The following is a 13135-nucleotide window of genomic DNA, read 5'->3' as shown; positions in this document are numbered from 1 at the left end:
GCTGCTTCGTGATTCTATAATGAATTTTCATGACGCCAAACAATGGGTTGGAAATGCTCACAAATTTGTGTTTTTACGTCATTACAGACTTTTTGACATTTCGATTCGATTTTAAGTAACTCAGCAGTTAAAACTTCACGTGTTTGTTCAAGTGTGGTATCTAACTTTCGAAGATTTTCTTCCATTGTGTCTAACTTTTGAAGATTTTGCTCCATTGTGTCTAACTTTTGAAGATTATGTTCCATTGTGTCTAACTGTTGCTGTGTTTGTCTCTGATTTTGTTTCATTTGTTGCATTAATTGCAATAATAATGTATTTGTGTCTGGAATCTGTTCCTCTATGCTTTTCGGCAGTGAATTTGCACCGGCAACATTCACATTTTGACAAGCGGAAAATGTGTCTTGACTCATTTGAGAAAACGGTGAGAACCCAAAACCTGAGTCTACATTATTTGCAATATTGTGTTCTGTCCTTCCCGATTCCTGAGGCGAGCTGTTGCCGACCGATCGATCGATAATGCTTCCCTGTTCACTACCTGTTTCACTGTCTACACCATTATTTGACGCCCGCTCCATTTCCCTATGCACAGTTACCAAATTACTACTTTGAATGTCTGTTAATTCATTACACAGTGGTGCTGGTAAGCTACGCTCGTCGTCAATATTATTTCTCAGTTTACTTTGGAGCCTAGTGTTACGTTTTTCACACGCCATTATTGTCACAATATTTCACACGACAACACAGAAAAGCACAATTTGAAGAGCAAAATAAGAAAACACATTAACATAGCATTTAAAATAATATCTAGTTAATTGCAAGCGCAGCTGTGAAATAATTGGTGCAAATTTACATGCGTGTCACACCTGTTTTACTGTACAAGAATGAAAGACTGCAACTACAAAGGAGATACTCTCTACAATTACGCGCTAGCAATAAACAAAATCTACACTAATTACACAAACTACAAGAAAAAAATCAGAAGATTCCAGTGAGGTATCCTCGGCTAAGGGTCGCCATATGAAACGTCCCCTTAGAAAAATTATACATGACTGTGCTTAAACTGACACACAATATTTCTTTAGCGCAACGCAACCTGACTTTCAAAAATCCCTACAAAAGAATGGCCCTGACTAACATTAACCTACACCTTTCACAAATCACTTACCTCACAAAAATCTTCGTTACTCGAACTACTGCAATATAGCGAGCGCCACTACTGCCAGCTAAATAAAAGATTCAAACTACGGAAGGCACTAACTACTGATAGGCATAGTTAGTAGAGAACAAACAATGTATTTACCTTAATAGTGTTAAAAAATCATAATATACATAGCAGTTCATGACATCCAGTTTTACAAATTTCAAAACTCCGCCATTTCCCTCCCCACATCCACCACCGCTGGCGGCTCACCTCCAACTGCGTAACGCTACGCGCTGTTCACATCCAGCTGCCCAACACTACAATAGCCAACAACAATGCAAACCAGCCACAGACTGCACACAACACAGCCAGTGATTTTCATACGGAGCGCTACGTAACGTTGCCAATAAGAAAACATAAACAGCCTACTTATAAGTTATCCACCTTAAATGGCATTCTTTCGTGTCCTATAGGGTAAAAAAATTAACTGGAACTGTCTCCCAAATTTAACTTCATTCTGCTTGTGTCTCTCAGTGTGTCATACAATCGAAAACACTGTCCGAACAGGCGCAACGGTGCCGACGCGGCCCCGTGTCAGCAACAGGCGTCACGGATGCGGATACTGAGTGGCGTGTGGTCAGCACATCGCTCTCCTGGCCGTTGTCAGTCTTCGTGACCGGTGCCGCTACTTCTGAAGTAGCTCCTCAACTGGCCTAAGACGGGCTTAGTGCATCCTGCTTGCCGACAGCCTCGGCTGACTGTGGCGGTTACCCATCCTAATGCTAGTCAAGTACGACAGCGCTTAACTTCGGTGATCTGACGGGAACCGGTGTTACCATTGCGGCAAGACCGTTGGCTCAGTCCTACAATAAAGTCAAACAAAGATTTCATCAGCTTGTGTAATTACCATGTTTAAGGTGACTATAATCATCGTCATGCTTTGAGACATCGTCACAAACATCACAGGTAGGTATTATTTTTATCTTCGATGCTTCATCCTCGTCGAATACGCCATTAACAGTATCGTCAAGAAAACTACTAATCGCACTTCAGTTATACATAACATATAGGTATAAACTATTCTCAAACCAAAATGATCGTCCATGTTTGTGTTAGCTCTTTAGTAACTGATTCTAACAGTTCTAGGTAACGACTGTTGTGCTTTCCACTCTCGAAACGAATTATTAATTTCGGATGCTAGCGACGAAATTTGTTAGGTTATGTCCACCGAGAAATTATTAATTTCGGTCGTTAAAGGAGCTTTTCTATTTGGGGAGCCAATTAACTGATGATGGTCGAAGTAGAGAGGATATAAAATGTAGACTGGCAATGGCAAGGAAAGCTTTTCTGAAGAAGAGAAATTTGTTAACATCGAGTATAGATTTAAGTGTAAGGAAGTCATTTCTACCGCACGAACGACCAAGAGATTGTGGGGCGGCTGATTGGAAAATATGTTGCTGTTATATAAAATTTGTTTAGTTGTGGAAACACTGCATTTCCTATTATTTAGAATGTTATTTATGCTGTCTTTCGCCGTTTTCAACACTGGCTCTCTAACTACAATATTGGCTACCAGAAAGTGATTAGCAAAACGTGAAGCCTGTAATTAGAATTCCTAGTGCCCACTTCATCTGAGAATACACTTATAGTTACAGCTTAGAGCTCTGAGGAATTAGGAGATTGTCCGGGATTTATAATCAAAAACGTTAGTGAAAAAAAAAAAAACGTTCTGTATTCTGAAAGTCACAGATGAAAACAAAAGAATCCACACAACCACACAATCTAACTAACAGAGCAGTTCAGAGTCTAATGCGCTGATGCTACTATAACTGTCGAAATTAAATATTTAAAGAATGCTCGCCATAATATGATGATAAGGTTCATCAAACGCCACGCTAAATAATGGTAGAATGTTTGTCCCACGGCGGCACGTGAAAATACGACAATACGCAAACTGAAGATCGATAATGAAAGTCATCCCAGAATTAACACTTCACTCGAAAATGATTTCATGGCTACGCGTATCTCGAGTAACTTAATACGGCATCCGAGGCTGTTTGTAGCAATGATACCGACGCGACGCGACTCCCTACACAGATGGCGTGCTATTCAGCGTCTGGAGAGAACTGGGGCCTTTCTTCCTCGCGCAGCGTTCTTATATATAAAGCCGCGGTGCGGACGGCTAAGGGAACGCCTGATCAAATCGGCTCTCCCGACTAGCCGCTGGTCTAGTAATGCACCACTTTAGGTTACCGAATAAATCATAGCTTCTTTTGCTGATGGCCGATGAAGCTCTCAATTTAAATGTGCATTCAGCACACAGGTAAGTATTGATAATAAAATTTTGACGTGGCTAAGTTAAATATTTTGGGCGAGAGAATTAATTTAATTACAATGCACGCAGTAGACGAGCTCTGAACTGATCCGTTGGAGATACGCTATCGCTATAGTTTTATAGGTATTCAAATGAAACTTCTCACATCGTCATAGTTATAGCGGATCTCCAACCTACTTAAGTATAAACATCCTAGCCTTATTTATTAGCCTACTTAATCTATCTTGCTTCCTTAAGTTTTAAGACAAAAACCAGAAAATATTGAATTTCAACTAAAATCTTAAATTGTGAGATCCAGAAGACTGTTTCTATTAAATAATTATGAAAAAGGAATTTAATTCTAAATTTGGAAGTCTCTAGCTCTTTTCTGTTGCGCCAATGATTTTTACAGAAAAACGTCCAAATTTCGAAAATGGCTAAAGTTATCGAACTGATATTCAACACATATTAATTTAGTATTACTCCTGACCTGCCAGAAATGTTTTAGGTTATTTGCTTGATTTTTAAAGTATTGCGCAACATTTATGACGTCAGAGCTAGTTACAGCGGACTGGCTGGCACACAATGGAAAGACTGATGTGAATGTACTACAGCGTGAGTAGGCTGCTTCCCTACAAGATGAATACACTAAGGAGATTCAGAAGGATGTAGGTTGCAGTAGGTACTGGGAGATGAAGAAGGTTGCACGGAGTAGCATGGAGAGCTGCATCAAACCAGTCCTAGGACTGAAGACAACAAGAACAACAGCGACAATAATACCGCCTTTTAGTTCCCTATGGTGTCTCCTCAGTACACTTACCAATCGCAATAGAATTTCAGCTATTCAAGCCCATTTGTAACACCATCATCATCTTCTCACAACCACGTAATGAGAGTTACCGACTTCTCTGTGGTATCTTCTACGGCAGACTCCTACGGTTAACACTTGGGATACACTACGTATAATTTTCTTGTGACCACCTGGACTTCTTGACAATTGCTCTGAATTCTTATGCAGCCAGCCTTTCTGTAACTCCCATTCTTTCACTCCCAGTAATAATATATTTCGACAAATTTTGACGACTTGACCATCATAAAAAACAGTCGAAATTTCTTACAAGCAGTTATTACAACATGAACTCTTCATCTTCCTTCATTGATATACACGTGCATGCCTAATAATCATTACTTACAGTGGTATCCTATCAGACGTCGGTCCACTGCTGAGGAGAAACATGTTTTACAACATATGCCGCTCGACTACGGAATTCTGGCAGTAAGGTGGTCTAAGCACCGATTGAAAACAATTTTATGGACTGTTATTTTTACACAATTTTGGAAAACCTCAGATACAGCCGGGATGCGTCAAAAGATAGGTTGCTGTCGCCTCTCGACGATTCAGACTGTAGACTCTGATTACGTGCCTGCACCTTGTAACTGCCGTCAAACAGCTGCTTGTGATTTATCTCAGTGTCGTGAAGCACGATAGGCTTTCCTGTATGTGATGCTACCTGCTGCATATGCTATTGTCTTCCTCTTTGTTGGATGTCACAATTTAAGCACAGAATTTGTGGAGTCAGCACGCTACCACTTAGTTCAGTTATATTCTCGCAACACGTTATCCACACGCCCTAGTCTTCACTCCCTGTATTTAATCCTTGTAATTCTTTCCACCGATTGTACATATTTTTAGCTGCTCTGATTGCAAATGCGTTCTTTACGTAAGGGATGCCATTTACAGCATCTATCGCAGACTTATAGACGCCAGTTAGCTTTGAAGTGCGTTTCAGTTAGTCATTAATACTTAATTACAGCAGCCATAGTAAATGAGAGTGGTAGTACGTTGGAAAGCGGGCGAGAAACCTACGCAGGAATGCCATGAATTAGCCTAGGCAGTACATATATGGTGTGAGCGTACAAGCTGTGGGGCGGGGGACATTAGAGCGGCATTTTCCCGCCCCAGATCACGTGGCTGGCGGTTGCTACAGGGCTGCGGCGTGCGGTTAGCGTTACGCGGCGTTGGAAAAACCCGAGCGGGAACTAGGCAGGGGCGCATATTGCCGTATTTGCGCGCTTGGAGAAATTGATATTCCAGAGAAAAATTGATAAAAACAGAACTAAGAGTGACACGGAGACGCGAGTTGGCACTCATGGACAGAAAAGTAGGTAAAGCTGAATTATCTAGACGCCGCCACAAAAATATATAACATTTTAAAAGTTATTGTAATCTTAAAAATTGTAAATTTATGACACTTCAAAAGCTAATATCTCGGCAATGCCTTAGGCGATTAATGTGAACGAAGTGTTTACGGATGCGGCTGTTTGAGCTGCATCGAGCAGTCACAGACGATTAAGCAGAATACGTACTATTTTTGAATGAGAGGTCGAAATATAGGATTCGACAGAGAGAAACAGTGTTTTTGTTAATAAATAAATTTAAAGAGACGAAAATTTTAAGGAGGTAAGTGAGGAAGTATGTATTTTACTTGTTTATTTATGTTTAGTATAAAAAATCTGGGTAATGCAAAATCACGCCACGAGAATATTATTTGGGAAATAGCGGAGGCACATACAAAACATTGGACTTTAGATTGTTATTACCCGAAAAAATTACGTATTTTCCAATGTATCATATGTGTTTTTATGTTTATTTTTAGAATATTCGAAATTTTTTTGTCAAACATTGTTTTGAATTAGTCAGTCGTTTCGAGGGTGCATAGGGCGGCCATCTTTGAGGACAATGGGTTTGGAGCAACGCTAAGAGCCGGACGTGCCGTGCATCTGGGGGTAGTAGTGGGGTTGGTAGCCACGTTCGGGGAGAAGTATGTATGTAGTGACGTTCGAAAACGATCAAGTTCAGTGCAATATAGTGGTTTAGGACAGCAGACAACAGCGTATTTTGTGAACTGTGAACAGACTGACGAGTGCCGCGATCGCGACATATGAATTTTATAGTGAAGTGTTGTGGCATCAGTTATTAACGGCCGCCCTTATGTAAAAGCCCCTCAGACTGCGTTTTGTGTGATTAGTCAGTGTATTGAAGACTATTCCTGGAAAAATAGAAATAAACCACTTGCTCAAATTATAAATCAACGTGACTCAATATTTTTTAAATTTCACCGCAATACCTGCCTGCATTGCCTTTTTTTTATAGTTTTGTTTCAGTTTGAAAATAGAGTTTCCGACAGGAGTGAGCTGGCACTCTATCACTAAAAACATAGCCTTACATTGACATCAGCCACATCTCTGAGCCTCTCAATTAAGCTGAATGATGAGTGCAAGAAATATATATATATATATATATATATATATATATATATATATTTTTTTTTTTTTCGTGTCATAGCGCGTGGGGGCTCTAGCCAAACTATTCAATCTACAGTGCGTAGTGCCCAATACCGTCGTAATGTAAAGTTTTCAGTAGTCGGGGTTGAAAGAACTGAATGGGTGTTGTGAAACGTACACTCGCAATTAAAGTCACAGATTTCATTAAATTCTTTTGTTATGCTTAATGGTGCCATAAAATTACTCCCGAAACGCCATTCTTTGTCTTAACAGCACAATTACGGAGAAACGTGTTGCATGATAGCCAATGCGGCCCCATCACGGAATTGTAGCTATACTACGATTAAAGACCAGTTTTAATGCGTGTTACTGCTACACATTATTCAAACTTGTACACTCTTGGGCACAATTGGCCTGATTGTGGAAAGTTTATGCATTTCGATAGTTAATTAAAAGAGAGCAAGACGTTAATCATATTTTCTAATCAAATGTTAATAGTCTTCACAATAAACTGTAAACAGCCGTTGTATGACACTTTAATAGTACTACCGATTTCACAACGTTCAAGTTGCATCTTCAGGTATATCTGACAAAGACAAATAGGAAATGAGGGAATTAAAATTATATTTTTCTTAGAGGCGGCTGTAATCTAGAAAGAAGAATTAAAATGTAATGTATAGTTTACGTAACTGAAGGAAGCAAATTTGAAAATCATAATCAACTTATTTTCAGATCATTTGCAGGAAAATTTGTGCGCATTGGACGTCTCATCACTCCCAGTCAGGCTATAATAAATTCCTCGAATAGTGACAAAACGAAAATTTAAATCAGGTGGAATCAAGAGGACGTCCATAAAAGAAGGTCGTCTCTAAAATGTACAATATAATTCTAAAAGCAAGAAGAGCGACCCAACCAGAAGAGACAGACGGTGCTTGAAATTGTAAATAATGTGAATAATAATTGTGAGAGGCGTTCTTAAAACAGATAATATAAAGTTAAAAATGCAGTAAAATGACTATTGCAAGATAAAGAAGATCTGTTACTTGTACTGTAGGCAAACAAAACTTGGGAGTATATTATAACACTTTACCTCAGTTTGGCTATTTGGTGAGCATCCAGTATGACAATTCCTATTTCACGGAATCACAATCTCTTCAGACATATTTAAAGTATGACTTTTGATCTGGCCATGTAGAATTTTTAAATTATTTGACAAATTAGTGGCAGTACGGTTTTGTTCACATAAATGGGTGCTTATTCTGGAATTTGTCAAATTTTGGTGCTCTCTGAATCTATTGCAAAGTTTGCTGTAATGAAATACTAATAATGACGACACTTTCCCCTACGACCATTCAGTGCTTGTTCATATGGGGAACTGTTATCAAAAGTCATGCTACTTTGACGATCAATGCACGTACGTTCCCACTGAAATGTAGCACGCCCTCGAGCTGCTTTCCGGCGGCTTTACGACGAGACACACAACCCATCTACTTCAGCGAAGTCGGACTACAGACACTACTTGCACTTCAGTGTTAAATGCAATAAAGAATCAGCTAGCCAGCACCTTGAAAGAGATAAAAACTGGTGACACCAGAGTTTAACAATAACGTTGAAGTTTATGCTTTTATTCAACATCAAGTTTGTTTCATATATACTGAAGCTCCTGTGTGACGGAAGACACTTGGCTCCTTAGCTGTGGCCGTTATCGGAAGCTTGTGTGGCAGCTTTCAAGTCGAAAGTAACAGATTCGAACACCGGCGATGGAAGATACTTTCACCAGCCGGAAAGGAAGCGAGAGGGGAGATAGCACAGGGTTTCTGATCACTCATCTTCGCGCCAATGTCTACATCTACATCTACATAGATACTCTGCAAATCACATTAAAGTGCCTGGCCGTGGGTTCATCGAACCACCTTCACAAATCTCTATTATTTCAATCTCGTATAGCACGCGGAGAAAATGAACACCTATATCTTTCCATACGAGCTCTGATTTCCCGTATTTTATCGTGGTAATCCTTCCTCCCAATTTAGGTCGGTGTCAACAAAATATTTTCGCATTCGGAGGAGAGAGTTGGTGATTGGAATTTTGTTTGAAGATTCCGTCGCAACGACAAAGGCCTTATTTTAATGATGTCCAGCCCAAATCCTGTATCATTTCTGTGACACTCCCTCCCATATTTCGCGATAATACAAAACGTGCTGCCTTTCTTTGAATTTTTTCGGTGTACTCCGTTAGTCCTATCTGGTAAGGATTCCACACCGCGCAGCAGTATTCTAAAAAGAGGACGGATAAGCGTAGTGTAGGCAGTCCCCTTTTCTAAGTGTCCTGCCAATAAAAGGCAGTCTTTGGTTAGCCTTCCACACAACATTTTCTATATGTTCCTTCCAATTTAAGTTGTCCGTAATTGTAATACCTAGGTATTTAGTTGAATTTACGGGTTTTAGATTACACTGATTTAACGTGTAACCGAAGTTTAACGAGTTCCTTTTAGCACGTTTGTTCCACTGCTAACACATGAGAGTAATCATGGGTGAGATTATATGTGTATGTGCCACGAAGGAATTGGTGTCCGTGCTTTTTTTTTCTTTAGAGGTTGTTACTTCTGGTGCTCTTAACTTGAGAAAGACTTGCATTATGGTGTGACAACTGCGGAGCACGAAATAAAAAACCGTTTCTCGTAACGGCAATAATTTACTTAATGACAAATGTATTTAATCGCTCAGTGGATCTAAAATACTTACTTAGTGGACATAGCTACATGGACTGCGACCATGATGTTTCTCTAACTGAAAAGCGGCGCAAAAAATTGAAATCAATGGTTGCTGTCCCTATGAAACCTGAGGGTTTTATTGACTTCAAGGAGCAAGACAAAAAGTGATTTGATGGTAAAGACCTTGAAATTAGGAAAATCCCACATTTTCGCATTTCACATAAGAAACCCTGTAATCGTGTAAATCTTGAAGAACTTCCTCATTGACTTACAGTTTAGGTGCAAGATATCACAAGAACACAAGAAAGATCTAGAGAGAATGATCGAGTTCTTGGAGAATGGAGATGACAATGCGTTCTACAAGGCCATTGTAGATGGACATCGCGAGCAGGAAGGAAGGTAAGAGGAGGAAGGGTAAGAAGCAAACTCTTGGAAATGTACGTCTTCGGTTACAATAATCCACCCTGAGAGGCAATACTTTAATTTTAATGTTTAAGGTTAGAACTTGAGTAACAAGGCAAAAGTAGAGGATAGACAAAGTGTGTTAAGTAACAAAACTTTTCGGGTTTAGCATTTTTTGAACAAGAGTGTAAAAGGCAGTTTACTGTCTAAGACGGAGGATTTTAGGAATAATTAAGTTTTTTATTTTGTTTATTTGTCTTATGTTAAATAGTCAAGCAGTTTATTAACACTTATAAACGTTTTCATGAAGTTTATTTTATCCACGGAAAATGAAAGAAAGATCATGGGAAGTGGAAACGTTAGCGAAAGAGTAACAATTTATTTACCTAAGAAAATAAGTAGGAGCTACACTTTTATAATTTTGTTGTATACAGTTAGATTTTATCTATTATAAAGAGAGTTCTTAAGGATAACATATTAGTTAACTTCTGTGTGTTAAGTGCAATACGTAATAAAAACCATCTCAATAAGGCTTGGAAAAACATCAAATGTTGTCAAAGTCTGTTTTACACATTTAAAAATTTTTGACATTTTTTGCGTAAGGTTTTTTAAGCCTTTCACTGTCGTGAAAATATAAAAAATCTCACAAACCAAGTTGTAAAGTTGGATAAATTTTATAGACAAACTGTTATAAAAATCAACCTTAATGAAAAATTTAATAAACTTGGAAAAATTACGAGGAATATTCATCATTTTTGTGCTAACCCAGCTGAACATTGAGGCTTTTAATCATATGGGCACGGCACATACAAAATTCCTAGAAGAACAACAGATGACACTTTCAGTTCTCCTGTTCAGTATCAAGTTATAAGTGTATATGTATGTAAAAAACAATACTTTTCAAGATGTCACTATATTACGTACTGGTAATACCTTGTTCGGAATTTTAAAGTTCATAGTTACAGATCTTATTAGCTTCTAATGCATATTGAAAATTTTTTCTGGCACTTTCAACCTTTCCCATTTCCAGTACATAACTAGTTCAGAAGCCCACTCGAAGCGTAAATGGTTTCGAAAAGATACTTCACCTCTTTGCAGCAAATAATCCTGAGCAAATAGGGAGCATCATGACGAATGCAGGGATTAGTCAACACAAGGTTTTTGTAACTAAACTAAATACTCTAAAATAAAAATCCGCCAAACACAAACGCAAAATATATCTTTTTAACAAATGAAATAAAAATTCGCTTCCAATCTGACTATGTACGTTTAGACCAGACGAGGTTTCAATTCAAAGAAACAGTATCGACAGCAGTTGATAGATATATACCAACTAACTAATAACATATGGTGCTGATCCCCCATTGTACACAAAACAGGTCAGAACGCTATTCCAGAAGCAACGGAAAAAGCAAGCCAAATTTCAAAGAACACAAAACCCTCAAGATTGGCAAAGTTTTACAGAAAGTTCAATGCGAACTTCAATGCGAGGTGCTTTTAGTAGTTTCCGCAACAAGATTCCGTCTCGGAATCTGGGAGAAAATCCGAAGAGATTCTGTTCGTGTGTATAGTACACCAACGGAAAGTTGCAATCAATAATCTCACTGTGCGGTAACAATTGTGATGCTACGAATGACACCGTCACTAAAGCAGAGTTAATAGAAACAGTTTTCCGAAATTTTTTCAGCAAAGAAGACGAAGTAAGAATTCCTAAATTAGATTCAAGAACAACTACCTACATGAGCAACTTAGGAGTAGATATCCTCAGTGTAAAGAAGCAGCTTAAATCACTAATAAAGGCAAGGCCTCCGGTCTAGATTGTATAACAGTCCGGTTCCTTTCAGAGCATGCTGATACAATAGCTCCATACATAGCAATTATATAAAACCGCTCGCTCGTCGAAAAATCCGTACCTAAAAACTATAAAGTTGCACAAGTCGCACCACTATCCAAGAAAGGAAATAGGAGTAATCCGGTGTATTACAGACTTATATCGCTAATGTAGATTTGCAGTACAATTTGGAAACATATACTGTATTCGAACAGTATGGGTTACCTCAAAGAAAACGATTTATCGACTGACCACCAACACGGAGTCAGAAAATATCTTTCTTGTGAAACTCAACTAGATCTTTATTCTCACGAGGTAATGAGTACTATCGGCAGGTGACATCAAACGTATTCCACATTTTTAGATTTCCATAAGGCTTTTGACACCGTTCCTCACAAGCTTCGTCTAATGAAATTGCGTTCCTATGGAGTACTGTCTTAATTGTGCGACTGGATACGTCATCTCCTGTCAGAAAGTTCACAGTTCGTAGTAATTGACGGGAAGTTATCGCATAAAACGGAAGTTAAATTTCTCGTTTTCCGAGGAAATGTTGGCCCCCTGCTGTTCCCGATTTACATAAAAGATGTAGGAGGCAATCTGAGCAGCCCTCTTGGATTGTTTTCAGATGCTTTCATGAGGTTTTCAGATGTTTTCATGTCGGCTCTTACAAAGTCATCAGGGGATCAAAGCAAATTGTTAATCGATTTAGATAATATATCAATATGGTGAGAATAGTGGTAATTGACTCTAAATAATGAAATTGTGAAGCCACTAGTACTAAAAGGAATCCACCAAATTTCGGTAAAATGATGAAACACACAAATCTTGGGCTGTAATTTCAAATAAATTCTTAGGAATTAGAACTGCAGTTAACATAAACTTCAACGATCACGTTAAGAATGTTGTGGAGAAGCAACACAAAAACTGCAATTTATTGGAAAAACATTCTGAAAACTCAACAGGTCTTCTAAAGAGACTGCTTGCTCTACACTTGTTCGCCCTCTTCTGGAGTGCTGCTGTGCGGTGTGGGATCCGCATCAAATAGGACTGACGGATAACATAGAAAAAGTTCAGAGAAGAGCAGTTCGTTTTGTATTATCGCGAAATAGGTGAGAGAATGCCAAGGATATGATATGGAAATTAAGGTGGCAACCATTAAAGCAAAAATGATTTTCGTTACGACAGGCTTTTATCATGAAATTTCAATCGCAAACCTTGTCTTCAGATTGTGAAAGTATTTTGTTGGCGCCCATCTGAATAGGGTCGGATGATCGAGTGGAGCGGTGGAGAAATAGCTGGAAGTTGGTTCGATGAACCCTCTGCCAGGCACTTAATTCTGAATTGCAGGCTAATCATGTAGATGTAGATGAATGATTGAAGAAAATAAAAAACTTGGTTTTTAAGTATTTTTTCCAACTACAGAGTAAACCTCCCGTGAGGGGAAGGGAA

The sequence above is a fragment of the Schistocerca nitens genome, chromosome 3 (assembly GCF_023898315.1).
Source record: "Schistocerca nitens isolate TAMUIC-IGC-003100 chromosome 3, iqSchNite1.1, whole genome shotgun sequence".
NCBI lineage: Eukaryota > Metazoa > Arthropoda > Insecta > Orthoptera > Acrididae > Schistocerca > Schistocerca nitens.
The sequence above is the reverse complement of the archived record's forward strand: the minus strand, read 5'-3'. Positions refer to the sequence as shown.